Source organism: Bactrocera dorsalis, chromosome 1 (genome assembly GCF_023373825.1).
Source record: "Bactrocera dorsalis isolate Fly_Bdor chromosome 1, ASM2337382v1, whole genome shotgun sequence".
Taxonomy (NCBI): domain Eukaryota; kingdom Metazoa; phylum Arthropoda; class Insecta; order Diptera; family Tephritidae; genus Bactrocera; species Bactrocera dorsalis.
This window is the reverse complement of record NC_064303.1, coordinates 67,028,026-67,052,850: the sequence shown is the minus strand read 5'-3', so window position 1 is coordinate 67,052,850 and position 24,825 is coordinate 67,028,026. Positions and strand designations below refer to the sequence as shown.

The 24,825-nt window shown below is 35.9% G+C and overlaps 1 protein-coding gene and 1 long non-coding RNA gene across 9 annotated transcripts in view; both read right to left on the bottom strand.

The window, feature by feature from the left end:
• The window catches only part of Irs1 (insulin receptor substrate 1), a 276,196-nt gene that overhangs the window by 27,759 nt on the left and 223,612 nt on the right, over positions 1-24,825 (bottom strand).
• Positions 13,983-24,824, bottom strand: LOC125775720 (uncharacterized). Its single transcript, XR_007421327.1, has 2 exons — positions 23,002-24,824; positions 13,983-22,956 (listed from the first exon to the last, which is right to left on the bottom strand). It is a non-coding gene; the product is annotated as an uncharacterized LOC125775720 (long non-coding RNA).

Genomic DNA, 24,825 nt, shown 5'->3' with positions numbered 1-24,825 from the left:
TTCCACTTTTCAATGCAAACCGGTAGATAACAAATTAAAAATTTATAAGGTTAATAAATTATTAACAGAAATTGGTGAACCTCCAATCAAAATCAAGAGAGTCTCGAGTGATAAAGAATGTCAAAAAGTTTTAACAAATAAAATAAAATCGTTGCCAATAAAGTTAAAAAAAGAAATAAAGCAATAAGTATGAGTTATAAAATTAATTTAAAAATTATTTAACTTCTTTTTTATTTATAAAATATATATATCATTTATTATTTCTGTCATTTGTTTAAATAAAATTAACCATACCGCGGATTTCGTTACTTGAATGTTTATTACAAAATACTGAAAAAAAATTTTACTTTTTGAGGGAGAAGTCATTAAAAATGTTCATTTGTTAACTTAAAAGTTAATAAACAATTTGAAAAAATAAAAATAATTAAAGTTCATGCATATTTTCTGAAAGTACAAGAATTGGAATTAGAAGTCGTAAAAATTTTCAATTAAAAAAAAATTGTTATTAAAATTTAAATTTAAAAAAACTGGGCTTATTTGTTCATGGTGACTACTTTATGAAAAAATACTCACATTCAAATTCGATGATGAAGTGGAAAATGAGGGGTCCACTTGACGTATTTTTACTCAATATAAAAGATTATTTTCTTAGATCCTTAGAGGAAAGGCTGATTGCATTAACGTAAGTTAATTGGTTAGATGGACTATATTTTTATACGTTATTCTTGGAGGAGATCATACTCTCGCAATCATTAAACGCAGGAAAGCACTTTCAGACAAAACTTTATCTAAGAAGTAAGGATGAGCAAAGTTTGGATATAACTGAAAATTTAAACTCTGGTTATTTATCAAAAACTAAAACTTTATCCTAAAAAGAGTTGCTTAAAAATTTAAGATTCGACAAATTTTTTAATGAAGACATATTCGGCATTTGGAAACTTTTAAATAGTTAAGGGGGTATTCTACTCTAGAATTTTGAAAAATTCGATTTTTTTCATATATTTAAAGTTTAGACCCTTAAGAACATATTCTCCAAAGGATTTTTAAAAACTAAAATTATTTTAAGAGCTACAGTTACTTTAGTGACGCAGTACCTAGCCCGGTAGGTAGGTAGACTCACTTTTTTAAACGCGTTTTTTTCGAAACTACTTTTTTCCACACGGTAGCGGCATTATCTCAAGTTTTATACAACCGATTTACTTGAAATTTTATGTAGACCTTCTTTATATAATCCTTTACCTTTATATAATTATTAATCCTTTGTTTTTAATATTTAAAAAAAAAATTCAGGAATTTCAAAAAAAAGCGTAAAAAATGATTTTTATTTTCAGCCAGTCGCTATTTTTCAGAAAAAAGTTTCTTTTCGTGTTTCTTGAGGTAGGGACTATAACAGCATACTTTAAGAATTTCTTTTCATTTTTTTTTCAGACCACCAGGAGAGTCAGGATCAATGTCACCAGGATGCGCCATTTTTTTACACCTGTCTCCCCCCCTCTAATTAGCTTAATTTTTAATATTTTTTTGTAAAATTTTTTTCTGTATTCTTAAGATATCAATAAAAACACTATAAAAAAATAGATAGTAAAAATATTTTTGGTTGTTTTTTAAATAAAATTCAAAAAACTGCCCAAACTTTGATTTCTAGAGTAGAATACGCCCTTAAGTCCAATTTCAAATTTCAGATAACAAAGCAGGTACTATTTGAGTAAAACTTTCTTCCGATATCCTAGTAGGTGTTTGATTTATATGTATTAAAAATAACACAAGTTCTCCTCAGGAAAGGAAACCAATTGTACTTTAGTCCTAATATTGTCACCTGCCAAGAAGGTATAATATCTAGTAAATTTTTAAAGCCTTCTTTAAGAGTGTACTAAATTAAAAGTTTACGCCACCCGACCATCAACGCTCGAGGAGATCGAAGACAACATTCAGCGCACTATAGCCAAAATGTTGCGCCGAGTCATCGAAAATTGGCGGAAACGGATGGAGATATGCAAATGGAGCCGTGGTACCCATTTGGCTAACATTTTATTCAAATCATAAATTGCATAAAATTATTAGCATAACAAAAAAACATAACCTATTTTGAATAGATTTAAGAGTTTTAGTTCTTTTTAACATCACGTCGTTCTTATTGGTAGTCTCTCTATATCTCGATAAGTTTTAGATGCTAGAAACAACCGTCAGATGAACAAAACTATTGTTCTAAGTAGCAACATGTATACAGTACTTAAATAAACATATCGTTAGCTAAAATGCAAACGGCCCTAACTAACAAAAAAATCAAAATGGGTTTTTTGACTGATTATAATATATTTATTCAAACTACATGTTCATACAAAATTACAGAGTCATACGATTAAAAATAGTTGTTTTATTAACGAAATACAAAAGGCCCTTACTACAAAGTGTTCGTTTTGATAAATGCAAAGAGCCCTAACTACACACAACAACAAACACCACACAATACAAACACGGCCTTGTCCCGTTACACCGTTTTGCTTTGTAGTAGACAGCACAGTAAACACAATTAAAGTTTTTAGCAAACAGTACACGTGTTTTTTCAGCGATCTCAGTGTTTAACTATAATTGAATTGTTCAAATTTTAAGCAAATAAATTACATATCATTAATATGAATTCGGATAGTGAAAATATGTCGGAAAATAACGGGGCATCTCGATAGAATATATAGAATATTTGCTGCATTGCCGTGCACATAGCCTGTGGAGACTCCACATTGCTCATAGCTTACTAGACATAGAATACTATCTAGTTTGCCTAGTTTGTCTAGTTTTAAATTTAATAAACTTATACAAGCATAAATCAAAATATTATTGGGCATTTTAAATATTATTTTTCCCAGAAGTACATTTGTAGAAAAAGGATCTTTCTCCCAGAAATACATTTGTAAAAAAACGGATCTTTATCCTTTGTCATTATTTTCTTTTTCCTAGAAATACATTTGTAAACAAAAGGATCTTAATCCTTTTTTTGTTTTCCACATAAAAGATTTAAGCTACCTACCTCTCATTTACGTATATATACCGACGAAAGTTTTATTTCCGACGGCATTTCGCAAATGATAAAATACATTTTTCAAAAGCTCAAAGCATGCGCTACATCAGCTACATCAGAGATGTCCCGTAATTTAGCAAGTGGTGCAACCAGAAATGCGAATAATACTACAAAAAATGTGAAAGTTAATAACCAGCAAAAACGTATGGCAGGACAGAAATATCAAGGTTTATCTAAAGGAAATATGAACTATAGAAAGCCCAGAGAAATGAAAGATGCGTGTAAGTCGAAGTTCTGTGAGAAAAGTTCCATTCGATTTTGCTCCCATTTTACCGAAGATACTCGTAAAGAAATTTTTGACTCGTTCTGGATAATGTCGTGGGATGAAAAAAAATTATATGTAACAAACCTCATTGAATGTTCCAAAACACAACGTGTAACTGTTGAAAATTCCAAACGCTCCAACACTAAATATTATTTTCTAAAGCGCAATACAAATCGAATGCAAGTTTGTCGGCAAATGTTTCTATCAACTTTGGGCTTATCAGAAAAAATGGTACGTTGTTGGACCCAATCCAGTGGCTTACATTGCACCCAAAAGAGTCTAAAAACGCAAAATTCTGATCAAAATAAAGAAAGATTACACTATAAGAAAAGATGTAGCTACGTACAAAACTGGTTAGAAGATTTACCAAAGTTGGAGTCGCACTATCGTCGCAAATATACAACAAAAATATATTTTGAAGCAGATTTCAAAACATACAGACAGATTTATGAACTTTATTCTTAATCATGCGAAGAACATAAAAACAATGATATTGCTCGAGTATCATTTCCAATTTTTATGAATGTTTTTAAATCAAGCAATTACTCGTTATTTAAACCACGAAATGACCAGTTTTAAATCAAACAACTTGTCACAGGATATATTTGACATTCACCGAAATGAAATTGAAAGGATGCGAAATGAGAAGCAAAATGATATCGCAAATGCCAAATTAGGTGCATTTCTACTATTTTGCATAGATATGGAGGCAGTTAAACTTTTACCACAGTCCAACGCCAGCTCCTCTTATTATAAAATGAAACTTCAAGTTCACAACTTCACTATATACAATGTTATAAGTCGCGAGTCTGATAATTACGTTTGGGATGAAACCGAAGGAACTCTTGTCTCAGCAACGTTTACAACAATTGTTTTAAAACATTTAAAAACCCAACTTTTGAAACATCCTCATATTCACCACATAGTTATCTACTCTGATGGTTGTTCTTACCAAAACAGAAATGTTGTCCTTTCTAATGCGTTGCTCTCTTTATGTGTGGAAAAAGACATTACCATAGAACACAAATACTTAGTAGTAGGTCACACGCAAATGGAATGCGATTCCACTCATTCTCTTATTGAGAGACGAATCAAAAATAAACAAATACATTTGCCATTTCAACTAGTAGAATCAATAAGAGCAGCCCGGAAAAATCCTATGCCTCTACAAGTTCACCACTTAAACTACAAATATTTCCTCGATTACGAGTCTGTTCCAATGAGGTATTCATCTATTAGACCAGGTAAGGCACACTTTTAATTTCTAAGAAATTTTCCAAAACTTGATTGCTTATTAAATTTTTAGGAAGAAAAACAGGAGACCCTACTGTCAATAAGGTACGTGCATTGTCATACGAGCAGACTGGAATTATTTATTTTAAAACTGATATAAATGACGATTATACCCAGCCACCTCAAAGAACTTCAAAACAATTCACAGTTGTCGAACCTTCCCAATTGCACCTGAGCAGACTAGCAATTTCTAATAAGAAATGGCAGCATCTGCAGGAGCTGAAAAAAGTACTACCAGCAGACTGTCATTATTTTTATGACAATATACCCTATGAAAATTAATTATTATACGAGAGTTGTTAACACAAAAGCTAATAAAGTATAATTTACCGTTACCTCTGAACTGTACTACATATTTATTTAATCTTCTTGAATTAATTTTATTTTCATATACTAATTAATTTAATATATAATGCATTCAAAAAAATTTGGCAACCATGCTTAAATAAATTTTTCTTTATTTTGTTTTAAATATAATTATTAGCATCTACCTATTGTTATTACAGCGATTTATTACTTCATTGAAAATGTATTGACAGGTTACTGACAAATAACTAAAAAAATTGAATTGTAGTTAGGGCTTTTTGTTTCAGAAAATCAGGCGTCAAAAGGACGTAAGTAACATAACTTCTAAAATATTAAAAAAAACATTATTTTCTTTCAAATTTAAATTTGTAGTTGTTTTACAAGTTACATTGAAAAAAATTGCTCTAAACACATTAATATATATAGTTTTATACAGTTTTTTGTTTCTCCTGTAAAGTAATGAAAATGTTAGATAGGGCCGTTTGCATTTTAGCTAACGATATAATATATGTACACTGCGAAAACTCCTTTTTACTAACTTCAAGTAGGAATTTTAATAAAGCAATATTGCAAAATATCTGAATTTGTTATTAATTTCTTTCAAACTTCTATTCTTAAGGAAGCTATTATGTAGTTAAGAAATGCCCTTTCGTATTTATTTTAAAAGGTTGTGGAATTAGAAACTAAAAATAATGAAAAATAATTAGCGTAGACACCGCTTACGCGATTATAGCCGAGTCAATAACAGCGCGCCAGTCGTTTCTTATTCCAAGCGTAGCCAGGTCTTTCTCCACCTGGTCCTTCCATCGGAGTGGAGGTCTTCTACTTCCTCTGCTTCCTCCGGCGGGTACAGCGTCGAATACTTTCAGAGCTGGAGTGTTTTCGTCCATTCGGACAACATGACCTAGCCAGCGTAGCCGCTGTCTTTTAATTCGCTGAACTATGTCAATGTCGTCGTATATCTCGTACTGCTCATCGTTCCATCGAATGCGATATTCGCCGTGGCCAACGCGCAAAGGACCATAAATCTTTCGCAGAACTTTTCTCTCGAAAACTCGCAACGTCGACTCATAAGATGTTGTCATCGCCCAAGCCTTTGCACCATATAGCAGGACAGGTGACTTATAGAGTTTGGTTTTCGTTCGTCAAGAGAGGACTTTGCTTCTCAATTGCCTACTCAGTCCGAAGTAGCACCTGTTGGCATGAGTTATCCTGCGTTTGATTTCCAGGCTGACATTGTCGGCAGTGTTCACACTGGTTTCTAAATAGACGAAATTATCTGCAGCTTCAAATCTATGACTGTCAACAGTGACATGACAGCCAAGTCGCGAGTGCGTCGGCTGTTTGTTTGATGATAGGAGATATTTCGTCTTGCCCTCGCTCAATGTTTACTTCCTTGTCCAGTCTGGAGAAAGCAGAACTAACGGCGCGGGTGTTGAGGCCGATGATATCAATAACATCGGCATACTCCAGCAGCTGTACACTCTTATAAAAGATTGTGCTTGCTACATTAAGTTCTGTAGCTCGAACTTTTTTCTCCAGCACCAGATTGAAGAAGTCGCACGATAGGGAGTCGCCTTGTCTGAAACCACGTTTGGTATCGAACAGCTCGGAGAGGTCCTTCCCGATCCTGACGGAGCTTTTGGTGCTGCTCAACGTCAGTTTACACAGCCGTATTAGTTTTGAGGGGATACCAAATTCAGACATCGCGGCATAAAGGCAGCTCCTTTTCGTGCTGTCGAAAGCAGTTTTGAAATCGACGAAGAGGTGGTGTGTGTCGATTCTCCTTTCACGGGTCTTTTCCAAAATATGGCGCATGGTGAATATCTGGTCGGTTGTTGATTTGCCAGGTCTACACTCACACTGATAAGGAAGGTCCAATCAGTTTGTTGACGGTGAGCTTTAATCTTTCACACAATACGCTCGATAGAACCTTATATGCGATGTTGAGGAGGCTTATCCTACGGTAGTTGGCGCAGATTGTGGGGTCTCCTTTTTTATGAATTGGGCAGAGCACACTTAGATTCCAATCGTTGGGCATGCTTTCGTCCGACCATATTTTACAAAGAAGCTGATGCATGCTCCTTATCAGTTCTTCGCCGCCGTGTCTGAATAGCTCGGCTGGCAATCCATCCGCCCCCGCCGCTATGCTGTTCTTCAGGCGGGTAATTGCTATTCGAACTTCTTCTTGGTCAGGCAATGGAACGTCTGCTCCATTGTCATCGATTGGGGAATCGAGTTCGTCTTCTCCTGGCGTTGTGTGTTCACTGCCATTCAGCAGGCTGGAGAAGTGTTCCCTCCATAATTTAAGTACGAGTATGCTCTGGGCATCGGTGACAAAATCACCTTGGGGGGTTCTACAAGAGTATGCTCCGGTCTTGAAACCTTCTGTAAGCCGCCACATTTTTGAGTAGAATTTTCGAGCATTACCCCTGTCGCCCAGCTTATCGATCTCTTCGTACTCACGCATTTCGCTCTTTCTTTTCCTGTCTGCAAATGCGTCTCGCTTCCCTTTCCAACTCTCGGTATCTATCCCATCCCGCACGCGTTGTGGTCGATCGTAACGTTGCGAGGTAGGCAGCCTGTTTTCTCTCCGCTGCGACACGGTACTCCTCGTCGTACCAGCTGTTCTTTTGCACTTTCCGAAAACCAATGGTTTCGGTTGCAGCTGTACGTAAGGCGTTTGAAATGCCATCCCACAGAAATGAATTTAATTCATGATATAATTATATATATTTTTTTAATTTTACTTTCTTAATAGAGAATAAGCATTCGTTATACCGTTCGATATGATTCTTTTAAGATATTACACATTTTTTAGCCAAGACCAAATTTCACATCACATCAGAAGCTACTATTTTAGCATTTGTTTTTATGTGTAATATTAGTGTGTACATTTAAAAATTGTTACGTTTGACTTTCGTTATTTAATTAATTTAATCAATCTTTTACGTCTAATACAGATTTATGTCTTATGAGATGACGACTACTACAAACGTGTTAAGGATTACGATTTAAGGGCATGCACCTGGAATGTTCGGTCCCTTACTTCAGAAGGTGCCGCTGCCCAGCTGACTGATGTCCTCGTTAGAATAAAGGCTGACATCACCGCCGTCCAAGAATTGCAATGGACGGGACAAGGACTGAGGCGAGCAGGTGCGGGATTCGTGGTGGGAGACACACTCCGTCGCCAAGTCCTGGTATTTACCCCGATGGATGAACGTCTAGCCACAATCCGCTACAAAGCGAAGTTCTTCAACACATCGCTGATTTGCGCCCATAGAAGTCTTTTATGAGCGAGTTAATTTTTACATGAAATAAAAATTAGTCAAAATATTATACAAGTTGTTTTCCAAAGTAAACAGGACTTAAAAAAAAAAAAAACAAACAGAACAAATGGTTTTCCGGCTAAATCAATTAATTTTATTCCTTCTGCTTCAATACAGCTTTTTGCAGGGTACAAAAGCTCGTTGGTCACCAGTATGCCGGTGTAAGCCTTTTAACTGGCCTCTACGTCTACATAACGCTTTCCTTTCATAGGCAAATGCATTTTTCGGAAAAAGAAGAAGTCGCACGGTGCCACATCAGGTAAATACGGTTAATGGATAAAATGTGATTTTTGGTCAAATAATCCGTCGCAAGCGTCGATCGACGGATTATGAGCAATTTTTGGTAGTCAGTCAATTTGTGCGGAACGAGCCGTGCACACACCTTTCGTCACATAAAAGATTTAAGCTACCTACCTCTCATTTACGTATATATACCGACGAAAGTTTTATTTCCGACGGCATTTCGCAAATGATAAAATACATTTTTCAAAAGCTCAAAGCATGCGCTACATCAGCTACATCAGAGATGTCCCGTAATTTAGCAAGTGGTGCAACCAGAAATGCGAATAATACTACAAAAAATGTGAGAGTTAATAACCAGCAAAAACGTATGGCAGGACAGAAATATCAAGGTTTATCTAAAGGAAATATGAACTATAGAAAGCCCAGAGAAATGAAAGATGCGTGTAAGTCGAAGTTCTGTGAGAAAAGTTCCATTCGATTTTGCTCCCATTTTACCGAAGATACTCGTAAAGAAATTTTTGACTCGTTCTGGATAATGTCGTGGGATGAAAAAAAATTATATGTAACAAACCTCATTGAATGTTCCAAAACACAACGTGTAACTGTTGAAAATTCCAAACGCTCCAACACTAAATATTATTTTCTAAAGCGCAATACAAATCGAATGCAAGTTTGTCGGCAAATGTTTCTATCAACTTTGGGCTTATCAGAAAAAATGGTACGTTGTTGGACCCAATCCAGTGGCTTACATTGCACCCAAAAGAGTCTAAAAACGCAAAATTCTGATCAAAATAAAGAAAGATTACACTATAAGAAAAGATGTAGCTACGTACAAAACTGGTTAGAAGATTTACCAAAGTTGGAGTCGCACTATCGTCGCAAATATACAACAAAAATATATTTTGAAGCAGATTTCAAAACATACAGACAGATTTATGAACTTTATTCTTAATCATGCGAAGAACATAAAAACAATGATATTGCTCGAGTATCATTTCCAATTTTTATGAATGTTTTTAAATCAAGCAATTACTCGTTATTTAAACCACGAAATGACCAGTTTTAAATCAAACAACTTGTCACAGGATATATTTGACATTCACCGAAATGAAATTGAAAGGATGCGAAATGAGAAGCAAAATGATATCGCAAATGCCAAATTAGGTGCATTTCTACTATTTTGCATAGATATGGAGGCAGTTAAACTTTTACCACAGTCCAACGCCAGCTCCTCTTATTATAAAATGAAACTTCAAGTTCACAACTTCACTATATACAATGTTATAAGTCGCGAGTCTGATAATTACGTTTGGGATGAAACCGAAGGAACTCTTGTCTCAGCAACGTTTACAACAATTGTTTTAAAACATTTAAAAACCCAACTTTTGAAACATCCTCATATTCACCACATAGTTATCTACTCTGATGGTTGTTCTTACCAAAACAGAAATGTTGTCCTTTCTAATGCGTTGCTCTCTTTATGTGTGGAAAAAGACATTACCATAGAACACAAATACTTAGTAGTAGGTCACACGCAAATGGAATGCGATTCCACTCATTCTCTTATTGAGAGACGAATCAAAAATAAACAAATACATTTGCCATTTCAACTAGTAGAATCAATAAGAGCAGCCCGGAAAAATCCTATGCCTCTACAAGTTCACCACTTAAACTACAAATATTTCCTCGATTACGAGTCTGTTCCAATGAGGTATTCATCTATTAGACCAGGTAAGGCACACTTTTAATTTCTAAGAAATTTTCCAAAACTTGATTGCTTATTAAATTTTTAGGAAGAAAAACAGGAGACCCTACTGTCAATAAGGTACGTGCATTGTCATACGAGCAGACTGGAATTATTTATTTTAAAACTGATATAAATGACGATTATACCCAGCCACCTCAAAGAACTTCAAAACAATTCACAGTTGTCGAACCTTCCCAATTGCACCTGAGCAGACTAGCAATTTCTAATAAGAAATGGCAGCATCTGCAGGAGCTGAAAAAAGTACTACCAGCAGACTGTCATTATTTTTATGACAATATACCCTATGAAAATTAATTATTATACGAGAGTTGTTAACACAAAAGCTAATAAAGTATAATTTACCGTTACCTCTGAACTGTACTACATATTTATTTAATCTTCTTGAATTAATTTTATTTTCATATACTAATTAATTTAATATATAATGCATTCAAAAAAATTTGGCAACCATGCTTAAATAAATTTTTCTTTATTTTGTTTTAAATATAATTATTAGCATCTACCTATTGTTATTACAGCGATTTATTACTTCATTGAAAATGTATTGACAGGTTACTGACAAATAACTAAAAAAATTGAATTGTAGTTAGGGCTTTTTGTTTCAGAAAATCAGGCGTCAAAAGGACGTAAGTAACATAACTTCTAAAATATTAAAAAAAACATTATTTTCTTTCAAATTTAAATTTGTAGTTGTTTTACAAGTTACATTGAAAAAAATTGCTCTAAACACATTAATATATATAGTTTTATACAGTTTTTTGTTTCTCCTGTAAAGTAATGAAAATGTTAGATAGGGCCGTTTTCATTTTAGCTAACGATATAATATATTTAAACAGCGAAAAATACTTTTTAATAACTTCAAGTAGGAATTTTAATAAAGCAATATTGCAAAATATCTGAATTTGTTATTAATTTCTTTCAAACTTCTATTCTTAAGGAAGCTATTATGTAGTTAAGAAATGCCCTTTCGTATTTATTTTAAAAGGTTGTGGAATTAGAAACTAAAAATAATGAAAAATAATTAGCGTAGACACCGCTTACGCGATTATAGCCGAGTCAATAACAGCGCGCCAGTCGTTTCTTATTCCAAGCGTAGCCAGGTCTTTCTCCACCTGGTCCTTCCATCGGAGTGGAGGTCTTCTACTTCCTCTGCTTCCTCCGGCGGGTACAGCGTCGAATACTTTCAGAGCTGGAGTGTTTTCGTCCATTCGGACAACATGACCTAGCCAGCGTAGCCGCTGTCTTTTAATTCGCTGAACTATGTCAATGTCGTCGTATATCTCGTACTGCTCATCGTTCCATCGAATGCGATATTCGCCGTGGCCAACGCGCAAAGGACCATAAATCTTTCGCAGAACTTTTCTCTCGAAAACTCGCAACGTCGACTCATAAGATGTTGTCATCGCCCAAGCCTTTGCACCATATAGCAGGACAGGTGACTTATAGAGTTTGGTTTTCGTTCGTCAAGAGAGGACTTTGCTTCTCAATTGCCTACTCAGTCCGAAGTAGCACCTGTTGGCAAGAGTTATCCTGCGTTGGATTTCCAGGCTGACATTGTTGGTGGTGTTAATACTGGTTCCTAAATACACGAAATTATCTACAACTTCAAAGTTATGACTGTCAACAGTGACATGAGAGCCAAGTCGCGAGTGCAACGACTGTTTGTTTGATGACAGGAGATATTTCGTCTTGCCCTCGTCCACTGCCAGACCCATTTGTTTTGCTTCCTTGTCCAGTCTGGAGAAAGCAGAACTAACGGCGCGGGTGTTGAGACCGATGATATCAATAACATCGGCATACTCCAGCAGCTGTACACTCTTATAAAAGATTGTGCTTGCTACATTAAGTTCTGTAGCTCGAACTTTTTTCTCCAGCACCAGATTGAAGAAGTCGCACGATAGGGAGTCGCCTTGTCTGAAACCACGTTTGGTATCGAACAGCTCGGAGAGGTCCTTCCCGATCCTGACGGAGCTTTTGGTGCTGCTCAACGTCAGTTTACACAGCCGTATTAGTTTTGAGGGGATACCAAATTCAGACATCGCGGCATAAAGGCAGCTCCTTTTCGTGCTGTCGAAAGCAGTTTTGAAATCGACGAAGAGGTGGTGTGTGTCGATTCTCCTTTCACGGGTCTTTTCCAAAATATGGCGCATGGTGAATATCTGGTCGGTTGTTGATTTGCCAGGTCTACACTCACACTGATAAGGAAGGTCCAATCAGTTTGTTGACGGTGAGCTTTAATCTTTCACACAATACGCTCGATAGAACCTTATATGCGATGTTGAGGAGGCTTATCCTACGGTAGTTGGCGCAGATTGTGGGGTCTCCTTTTTTATGAATTGGGCAGAGCACACTTAGATTCCAATCGTTGGGCATGCTTTCGTCCGACCATATTTTACAAAGAAGCTGATGCATGCTCCTTATCAGTTCTTCGCCGCCGTGTCTGAATAGCTCGGCTGGCAATCCATCCGCCCCCGCCGCTATGCTGTTCTTCAGGCGGGTAATTGCTATTCGAACTTCTTCTTGGTCAGGCAATGGAACGTCTGCTCCATTGTCATCGATTGGGGAATCGAGTTCGTCTTCTCCTGGCGTTGTGTGTTCACTGCCATTCAGCAGGCTGGAGAAGTGTTCCCTCCATAATTTAAGTACGAGTATGCTCTGGGCATCGGTGACAAAATCACCTTGGGGGGTTCTACAAGAGTATGCTCCGGTCTTGAAACCTTCTGTAAGCCGCCACATTTTTGAGTAGAATTTTCGAGCATTACCCCTGTCGCCCAGCTTATCGATCTCTTCGTACTCACGCATTTCGCTCTTTCTTTTCCTGTCTGCAAATGCGTCTCGCTTCCCTTTCCAACTCTCGGTATCTATCCCATCCCGCACGCGTTGTGGTCGATCGTAACGTTGCGAGGTAGGCAGCCTGTTTTCTCTCCGCTGCGACACGGTACTCCTCGTCGTACCAGCTGTTCTTTTGCACTTTCCGAAAACCAATGGTTTCGGTTGCAGCTGTACGTAAGGCGTTTGAAATGCCATCCCACAGAAATGAATTTAATTCATGATATAATTATATATATTTTTTTAATTTTACTTTCTTAATAGAGAATAAGCATTCGTTATACCGTTCGATATGATTCTTTTAAGATATTACACATTTTTTAGCCAAGACCAAATTTCACATCACATCAGAAGCTACTATTTTAGCATTTGTTTTTATGTGTAATATTAGTGTGTACATTTAAAAATTGTTACGTTTGACTTTCGTTATTTAATTAATTTAATCAATCTTTTACGTCTAATACAGATTTATGTCTTATGAGATGACGACTACTACAAACGTGTTAAGGATTACGATTTAAGGGCATGCACCTGGAATGTTCGGTCCCTTACTTCAGAAGGTGCCGCTGCCCAGCTGACTGATGTCCTCGTTAGAATAAAGGCTGACATCACCGCCGTCCAAGAATTGCAATGGACGGGACAAGGACTGAGGCGAGCAGGTGCGGGATTCGTGGTGGGAGACACACTCCGTCGCCAAGTCCTGGTATTTACCCCGATGGATGAACGTCTAGCCACAATCCGCTACAAAGCGAAGTTCTTCAACACATCGCTGATTTGCGCCCATAGAAGTCTTTTATGAGCGAGTTAATTTTTACATGAAATAAAAATTAGTCAAAATATTATACAAGTTGTTTTCCAAAGTAAACAGGACTTAAAAAAAAAAAAAACAAACAGAACAAATGGTTTTCCGGCTAAATCAATTAATTTTATTCCTTCTGCTTCAATACAGCTTTTTGCAGGGTACAAAAGCTCGTTGGTCACCAGTATGCCGGTGTAAGCCTTTTAACTGGCCTCTACGTCTACATAACGCTTTCCTTTCATAGGCAAATGCATTTTTCGGAAAAAGAAGAAGTCGCACGGTGCCACATCAGGTAAATACGGTTAATGGATAAAATGTGATTTTTGGTCAAATAATCCGTCGCAAGCGTCGATCGACGGATTATGAGCAATTTTTGGTAGTCAGTCAATTTGTGCGGAACGAGCCGTGCACACACCTTTCGTAAGCCCAAATGATCGCTCAAAATGCGATAAATCGATGTTTTGGAGATGTTCATTTCATTCCATGAATGTCAATGATGATTTCGTCTGATTTTTGATGAATTCACGCACATTTTCGATGGAATTTCCGGTGATCACGGATTTTGATTGGACCACATGTTGATCGTCATTTATGTCCTCACGACCACTTTGAAAACGTTGAAATCGCTCGTGCACTCTGCTACGGGATGGGCAATCATCGCCATAAACTTGTTTCATCAATTGATACGTTTCGGTAAAAGTTTTACCAAATTTAAAACAAAATTCAATGTTGGCTCTTTGTTCGATAACACAAACATACTTAACTTCACTTCCAAATATATGAAATGTCATAAAATTCTCATTGGACAATCGATAATGATAGCAGATTCTAACGCACCAGTCGACATATAGATGGCGCCACCTAGTACTTTTTTGAGCTGCACCTAAGTGTACTCTTTAATAATACTCCTTAGACTAACTTATTACATGACTTTTACTTCTATTTATACTAACTAGTATGTTTACTAGTGTATTTGTATATATATGTATATTATATTATTTGTTTAGGTTTGTTTACATATATATTGTTTGCTTAGATACATTTCATTTGTTCTAAGATTAGGTTGTTGTATTGTTCCAACTCAAGGTTGTTTAGAATTGTTTGTTGTGCCGATTTCGACTAAATTTGGTATGTGATATTATTTTAATAATTCTATGACACAGTGTGAAAGTGAGCGGAGTACAATCACGACTACTTCCCATATAACATTGAACAAAATGTATATTAGATATATTGGAGAGCACTCACCACTGCATTAAATTAAATAAAAACATCCGGTTTTTTTATACATTTGGGTTTTCAACAATTTTATTTAAATTTAAATTTGCTGATTTGATTATACAATATTATTAAATATTAGATCGACGGGCGAGGCGGCGGTATTCCAAATCCGGGAACGATTTGTCACTGCTGGCGATCGAGTGGACCCGAATCGTGGTTGGATTTTTTAATTGGAGGTGTCGTGAGGTGTCGACGCGGCAGAGTGTGTATGCGAACGTTGACGGTCGAAATGTATGTATCGAACGAATTGCTTAGAACCAATTGTGTTGAATCTACTCAGGGGACCATCCTTTATGCTGAGTGGGTGGATGTACAAGTGTGGTGAGTTGTCTTGTGTGCGAGTGTGGTGTCGTCAAGTATTAGTGTGTGCTAGTTTTTCCGGTTTAAGTGGGGGGATGCTTAACTCATTTAAACATCCTGAGCCCCCTAGGCGAATATTTTGCCTAGTATTTATATACATGTAATTCGGCTTACTGTTGGCGAAGTAGCCGAGGTTGCAGAATATTAGCTGTAAAAAGCTATTTTGGTTTTAATATAAATTTGGATTTTATGTAAGTAGTGGTGCTTGAGGTAGTAATTTCCTTTTGCGTGTTTTGACGACTTATTATTATAGTAAAAAAATTGTTTACTTTTATTTATTTTACTAGCGGTTATTTACAATTTCTCATTTTATTGATTTGGTATATCGGTCATATATTCTTTGCTGTTTTTTTTGAAATGGTTTCCATTTATTTTTATTTTTATGAAATATAGCAACGCCACGTCTGACTCAGATATGGCCACAGTGCGTGCTCTTTAGCCTTGAGTTTTGAGATGTGGAATTAGAGGGTTCTTGCGAGAGAGTGTCCGGCTATTGCGAACGGCTTCATTAGAATAATAATTTTTTAAGTGGTATGTTCAAGTTGTACAACAGATTCTCACCAACTACCCTTATAAGAAGCGCTAATGTAGGTGCGATAAGAGCTACCTTTGCTTTTGTTAAGCCTAGGTGCGTCACTGTATCGCATTGGTAGTATGGTGATCCCTTGACTTCCTTTTGGTGTTGTATGTATTTTGAAAATGTATGAAAATGTCGATTTTTCAACTTTTTGATACTATTGTGTATATTTTATTTTTAGTACGCACTAATTTGGCATTTAGTAGCCCGCCACCGCTCTAGGATTTGTTCACAATTGTGTTTTTTTTCCATTATTGGCGAAAGCCATCCTGCGGGGCGGAAAAGTTGTATGTGCTTTTAATAATTTAGACTGTCAGAGGTAACCCTGACTTTGTTTTTAAACCAATTTGAGGAGTATTGGATAATTGTGGCTCTTGTGGTAGTCGTACGACGTACCGGCCATTATTTGATCGAGTATTTGAGGCTTTAGAGAAGTGCTCACAATACTGATCTTGTATAGTTTTGTTTGTTAATGGAAGTCTCCTTAACTTTTGCTATTTCCTTAATTGTGAATTAAGGTATTTGTCCCCAACTTGAGTTGGTATGGTGGAAACTGGTTCTGCAACTAGTCCACTTTGTGTTTCACTGTGCAGCGTTTGAGATTTTTGTGCCTTTGAGCAGCATGATGTCTGTAGGCAATTTTTAGTATTTTCAGTTTTCGGATTTGCTTTTGCAATTAAACCCTTGGTTTGTTTTATAAATGCGCTTCTTTGGGGTGAGATGGGATGATGCTGTAATGAAGCATTGAATTGTGTATTTTATGACAATATAAGCAGTTAAATTTGCTTTTGCAATTTTTAAGATTGTGTGTATGGGACAAGTAGTTTGTACAGAGTCTTTTTGACAAAGTTGTTCCTTTCGTTAATGTTTAATTTTTTGAACTTCTCGCAAGACATAAGTTTATGCCCTCTTTTACATAGTTCGCATGACGTATGTTTTCTCTGTTCGGATGTGAACGATTGCGTTTTGTAAAAGTTTTTGTTTGAATTGATTTTGTTACTAACTTGGGGTCTATTTAAGGTTCCATTTTGGTCGTGTTTGTTCTTAGTTTTATTTATTTTTTCTTCTAACCTTTCCGCAATTTCATATTGGGTGGTGAGAAAATCTTTCATTTGTTGCCACGTTGGGCACTTTTTTCGTGATGAGAGCGATTTCTCCCATAGAAGTAACGACTTTTCTGGTAATGCGGCGGTGCAAATGTTTACCAGAATTGGGTCCCAGCTGTCTGTGGGAATATTTAGTGTCGATAGAACCGACAAACAATTTGAAACAGTGGATTGTAGTCTTACAAATACTTCACTTGTTTCTTTCTTGATTTTAGGAAAGTTTAACAGTGTCGTTACTTGCTTATCGATCAGTATTCTGTCATTTTCGTATATAGCTTTTAGAGCTTCCCAAGCCAAATTGAAATTGTCGTCATTTAATGCGAACTGTTTAACTATTTCGCCTGCTTGACCTTCTGTTTAGTATCGGAGGTGATACAGTTTTTGTACATTTGATAGTTGTGGATGGTTGATGTAAACGTCTGTGAACATGTCCCGGAAGGACGGCCATTCTTCATAACCTCCGTAAAAGGTTTCTGTATCACATGCAGGCACCTCGAGTTGGATGCCTGAACTTGCCTCTTGATTGTCTTCTTGTGGCAGCTCTACTCTACTGTGGGGAGTAAGTGCAATTGCTTTAATGAGCTTTAATTGATCGGAGATCATAGCTTTTGTTTCTTCATATTGGTCTAAGCAGTTTTCATATATTGCGTAAGCCGATTGTTTCAAATTTTGTGGTACGTGTGAATCGTCAGATTCTACTATGGCGTCATGAGCCGCTTGGAGGCGAGTCCAAAAATTTTTGAGATTTTGGCTTTATATTTCTAATAACGATTCCGAGTTTTCGTGAATCGGTGAAGAAGCAAATCTAGTGCAGTATCTTGTTAAACTGTCACTTTCTGAAATGAATTTAATAGCCTGTTTTGAGCGTATAGCTGCTGCATGTGTACTATGATTTTTTCCGTTATTAACCATTTATATTATATTGTGTATTGAAATTTTTGTCAGAGTAAACTGATTTATAGTAACTATATGAAGCGATAAAGTATAGAAAATGAAATACTCTTTTATGTAAATAAGAGTTTGTTATTTCGGATAATATTAGCAAAAAACGTATTTTTATTAATAACGCTTTGTATTTATTTGAATTGTTAATTGCTATTAAAAACCGCGCTTTTTATTACTTAAACTATTTGAAGTCCGAATGATTTGTATTTAGGTACACTCTAATACTTGGACTTGTATGTATGTATGTATGTCCGTATGACGTTGCTTATGCTTTGTGCAATTGAGAGCTCGTTGAAGAGATCTATGCGTTATTTACATAAGTATGCCCAATTTGTTTTTATGTATATATAATTATGTTTCTGTTCTTAAGCAATTGAGAGCTCGTTAGAGAGATCAATTAGCTTTTTGTCCACAATCCTGCTTGTTTTTGTTTGCCAAAGAACAAGAGGTATTGTGGGATGTTTGCCAATGTGGGCAAATATGAATATAGTTATGTATAGGAATGTATGTACAATTGTAGATGTACCAATAATATATTTATGTACTATATATAGTGTTCTTAAACTTACTTATATTTTGCGAAATTGATTTTTATTTTGTTTTTGTATTCGATCAAAGTATTTTGTGAGTTTTACTTTACCGTAAACGGAGCGGAAAATTACGACAAATTTTTCTTTGAAAAATTTATTGAACTTATAATTTTAATAATTTAGCCTGTGGTACCCAGTGTAGGGTATAAAATTACAGGCAGATTCTATGCCGTAGGATTGCTTACATATATACATATATGTAAGTCCGCACTAGAACGAGAGCGCAAAAGCGAGGTGGGTAACGTGCAGGTATGCTCCCGTATGCACTTTGTATAACTTAAAATAATTCAATAAAACTCAACTTTCGTTGTCCACGTTAATCTTTATTCTGCCTCTTTACAAAACTTCTTCGCTCAACCAAACCAAGGTCGAAGAAGTTTCACCAACGCTTTCCGCTAGACAATGCAACAATCGTTATTCGTCTCATGTATTTGCTGTAATCTGAAAGTGCTGTTGTCACGACTTAAATCAAGCGCGATAGCAAGTTGCTTAGTACGCATGTCCAATGACGAAATCACTCAAACTTAGTTCAACTAATACAAAAAGAGTGTTGTGTAATGAAGTTGAGCTTAAACAAAAAGTACGTATATAAGTGTTCACAGGTTAGCGAGTTTGTGCAAGCATTCTTAACTTATATATGCTTGCCAATTGGTAAGAAATTATTGTTGTTTATTACTTTGTTAATGTTGTTGATATGAACATATATGTATGTATGTATATTAAAGTTATGTATAGAGGAGAAATTTGCATATACATATGTATGTATGCTTTTTTTCCTTTTTGCTTATTGTTTTTGTTAAACATAAGAGGTATGCTGGAAAACTTGCAAGTAAATATTTGAATATTTTTTTTTCTTGTTAAGAAGTATGTTTAAATACACGAAGGTGAGTAGGCATCGAATAATTAGGTTTTGGATTTATGTATTCATGTGTGTATATTATATATTAAAGGACTTGATACGCTCACTCGGTATTCCTTTCGTATGTAAAGTGCCCCTCTAGTATATGTATGTTTCTCCCGCCAATTTTGCTCCTCCGCTTCTCTCAGTTGGTTGGACCTGTTGTGTTTGTTGTTTGTATTTTGTTTTTTTTTCTTTTGTTTTGTTCGCGCCCGGCTGTCCGCGTTATTTTTTTGTTTGTTGAAATTATTGCTTTATTTTGTTTTAAATTCGCGCCAGTTTAATTTGTTGGTATATTTATATATTTGTTTTACAGCAGGAATTCGCGCACAGTGTTTTTTGTTTTTGTTTTCTTACAGTTGCATTTATTTTTGGTAAATATGTTTGTATTTTTGATTATAATCCCACTCTTTTGATTCGGTTTATAGTTTTCTTTTTTGTTTTTGTTCGTTTTTGCACTTTGCTTAACTATGTGAGCACAAGTGCACGTACATTTTAATTTATTAATATTAAAAAATATATATAAACATGTGTGTTTTTTTTTGTTCTTGGTGTCACTGCACTGCTCCTTTTATTGCTTTCTTATTATTTTACTGCACTATACCTTCTTTTGTCCACACAATTTGTTTTAATATAATTAAATCTTAAGTCTTTTAATGTAGTATTTTCTGTTTTCTATACAAATCCGATGGTGCCTTTCGTTATGGCTCGAAGGACCATGAACAAAATGTATATTAGATATATTGGAGAGCACTCACCACTGCATTAAATTAAATAAAAACATCAGTTTTTTTTATACATTTGGGTTTTCAACAATTTTATTTAAATTTAAATTTGCTGATTTGATTATACAATATTATTAAATATTATATCGACGGGCGAGGCGGCGGTATTCCAAATCCGGGAACGATTTGTCACTGCTGGCGATCGAGCGGACCCGAATCGTGGTTGGAGTTTTTAATTGGAGGTGTCGTGAGGTGTCGACGCGGCAGAGTGTGTATGCGAACGTTGACGGTCGAAATGTATGTATCGAACGAATTGCTTAGAACCAATTGTGTTGAATCTACTCAGGGGACCATCCTTTATGCTGAGTGGGTGGATGTACAAGTGTGGTGAGTTGTCTTGTGTGCGAGTATGGTGTCGTCAAGTATTAGTGTGTGCTAGTTTTTCCGGTTTAAGTGGGGGGATGCTTAACTCATTTAAACAAACATAACTTAAAATTATTGATTTGATTTTGATTCTTTCACTTTCCAGTAAATAAATAAAGAAGTAATTGATATAACGGAACACAACTTTGCGGTAATAATTCCCTTAAAGTATGCCATCTTTTGACCAAAAGTTGTCCGAATCCAACCAAAACTTTCCAAGTCCCTAGGTACCGAATGTGTGGACCCCGGTACATATAATTGACTTTTGACCGAAAAAAAAGTTCAATGTGTGAGATATGGGATTGAAATTCGCACAGACAATAGTAGCTTTGTATGAAAAATGGGTTGAATCGAGTCAATACTTCTCTTAGCCCCCATATACCTAATAAAAAGATTTTCGAACTTCCAAGTGACTTTATGCTGGATATATCGGGTAATATTTGAGTTATCTAAATAAAAATTACAGAGCGTTTTTACTCATAACAGCATATCATTGTATCTAAAATAGATACAATTTGGCGAAAACTTGACCCACCTCCATATAACTATTACCAAGGATTTTGAACATCCACTTGACTTTGCTTCATAGGATTGGTGATTGTATGTAAGGTAAATTTTTTTGAGTATATGGCATATCAGTAGTATGTGGGATGAGCAAAAATAGTTAAAATCCCCTACTCAAATATATAAAATGTTCGGTTGTACCCGAATTTAGCCCTTCCTTACTCGTTTTATTTTAATATATTGCATTATTATATACAATCATGTATTTTTATTAATTTTCATTCATAAAATCACTTTAAATAATTTTGTCCGGTTTTTGAGGCCAAATGCCCCTATATGCAATGCTCTGACGGAAGAAAAGGACGATGTGACCCAAGATGTGTTCAAAGAGGCTTCTCTATGCCGCCGCCACGATGTCAATATCATGCTGCAGCATTCATGATGAAACATCCAAAAATGGTTTGGGCGGCGAGCTAGACAAGCTGGCCGATAGTGGTAATGCTCGGAAACTCTATGAAAAGATGCGACGACTAACAGAAAGTTTCAAGACCGGAGCATAGCTTTTTTATGGATTGCGTAAAAACTCCAGAGTTGATCTAGTGACTGATACCCAGAGCATACTAAAATTATGGAGGGAACACTTCTCAAGAAGTTTCTCAGCTGAATTGCAGAGAAAGCATAACATTAGGAGATGGCAAACTCGATTACCAATCGATGACGATGGAGCAGCCGTTCCTTTGCCCAACCATGAAGAGGTTCGAACAGCAATTACCCGTCTGAAGAACAACAAAGCGGTAGAGCCGCTGTATTTCCAGCAGCAATTCAAATATAGCGGCGAAGAACTGATAAAGAGCATGCATCAGTTCCTTTGTAAAATATGGTCGAACGAGAGCATCAATATCGCGTATAAGGTTCTATCGAGCGCATTATGTGAACGATTAAGGGAGTGTTCTACTCTAGAACTTTGAAAAATTCGATTTTTTTCATATATTTAAAGTTTAGACCCTTAAGAACATATCCTCCAAAGGATTTTTAAAAATTAAAATTCAGCCCTATCACGCAATCCATCGTAGACAAGCTACGAATACGAATGTCCGCTACGAATACGAACAATTTGCTATCATTGAATTCATGTGAATTCGAAACTTTTGTTGCCAGACTTAATTTTGAATTTTGACATTTCGAAATCAGCTGTGTAGAAGAAAAAATAAAAATTAGGATTAATAAAAGTGGAAACGTTTATATTCAAATTGATTTTACGAACAAAAAATATGTATTCGCTAACGTTTTCATTTCTTGAGGAAGAACGTGAGAGAAGTCGGCGTGATAAAAAAATTCACCGAAAATCACTGAGGGACAGGAGTAACCCTTTCGATGTGGACGAAACAATGTACAGTTCATAAATCCATAAAAATTCATTGTTAAATTTTATTAAAATTGTTTTTCTAAAACATGTTTATTAAAAACTATCGCTTAAATAAGGCGGCCTTTACGTATGTCCTCGATGTTCTAGAGAGGAATGCAAGTTCTTCAAGATCGTCGTCTACATCTTTACTTCATCGCTTGTCTTCAGTTTTACGGTTTTTAGCTGAAGGAGGTTATCAGCATGGAGTGGGTAGAGACTTCGATATTCCAATGGCTCAGTCAACATTTTGTTGCGTCTTAAAAGAAGTATTGGGATTACTTCAGTCTCATTTGTGCCCTCAGTGGATAAACCTCGATTTAAGTGATGTTGAAAAAAGGGAAGCGAAAAAGGATTTTTTTCAGAAATATGGATTTCCAGGCGCGATTTTATGTGTAGACGGGACACATATTAAAATCGTTGCCCCAACTAAAGATAAGTTTCTCTATTATAACCGCAAAGGATACTTTAGTATCAATGCCATGATTGTAAGTTTGGTGACAAATTCGCATTTCAAACATCTTAATCAATGTTTTGCAGATATGTGACAATAAAATGAAAATACGTTATGTGAATGTTCCTGGCAGCTATCATGACTCTCACATATGGAAATTTATTTCTCCGTTAGCACAAACCTGTCGTACAAAAATTCCGCTAAACTTAAAAATTTTCGTTCCGAGTGAATTTAGGGAACGCAACTCTACGAATTTCGATTTCGATTTCGGTACCGGCATTATCTCAAGTTCTATACAACCGATTCACATGAAATTTTATGTGGACCTTCTTTATATACTCCTTTATCTTTATATAATTCTTAATCCTTTGTTTTTAATATTTAAAAATAAATTCAGGAATTTAAAAAAAAAAAGCGTAAATAAAAGATTTTTATTTTCAGGCAGTCGCCATTTTTTCAAAAAAAAAAATTTTTCGTGTTCTCTGAGGTAGGGACTATAACAGCACCCTTACTGATTAAGAATTTCTTTTGATTTTTTTCAGACCACCAGGAGAGTCAGGATCAATGTCACCAGGATGCGCCATTTTTTTTACACCTGTCTCTACCCCCCTCTAATCATATTAATTTTTAATATTTTTTTGTAAATTTTTTTTTGTATTCTTAAGTTATCAATAAAAACACCATAAAAAAATGGATAGTAAAAATATTTTTTTTTGTTTTGAAATTCACAAAACTGCCCAAATTTTGATTTCTAGAGTAGAATACCCCCTTAAAGCACACGGTCAAAAACCTGATTGTACGAACAACTAACCAAATGTTCACCATGCCTCCTTAATATCGCATATCGAGCGTATTGTATGAAAGATTAAAGCCGACCGAGAACAAACTGATTGAACCATATCAGTGGAGCTTTATGCCTGGCAAGTCAACAACTGACCAGATATTCACCATCAAAAGAGAATCGAAACGTCGATTCGTCAATTTCAAAGCTGCTTTTGACAGCACGAAAAGAAACTGCCGCGATGTCTGAATTTGATATCCCCGCAAAACTAATATGGTTGTGTAAACTGACGTTGAGCATTAGCAAGAGCTCCGTCTTCTGACAAGGCGACTTCCTATCGTGCGACTTCTTCAATCTACTCCTGGAGAAAATAGTTCGAGCTGCAGAACTCAATAGAAAAGGCACAATCTTTTATAAGAGTGTACAGCTGCTGGCGTACACCGATGATATTGATACCGTTGGCTTCAATATCTGCGCAGTTACTTTTCCAGACTGGACAAGGAAGCGAAGCAAATGGGTCTGGTAGTGAACGAGGCAACACGAAATATCTCCTGTCATCATACAAGCAATCGTCGCATTCGCGGTTTGGTTCCACGTCACTGTTGACAGTCATAACTTTGAAGTCGTAGATGATTTCGTGTTCGATAACCTGAATTAACAAATAAAAACAATCTTCCAAAGTTTTTGGGCCGACAATGGTGTTATTTGATAATGAAAACAGCAAAGTGAATACTTAATATAATATTTGTTTAACAAAGCTTGAAAGAGATATCCAATTTCTGTCTCCTTACTTCCAGAATAAATTGTCAAAGTTAGACTCGTTTTGAAGGCTTAACTAAATAAAACCACTATAACATTGTTTGTTTTAGTA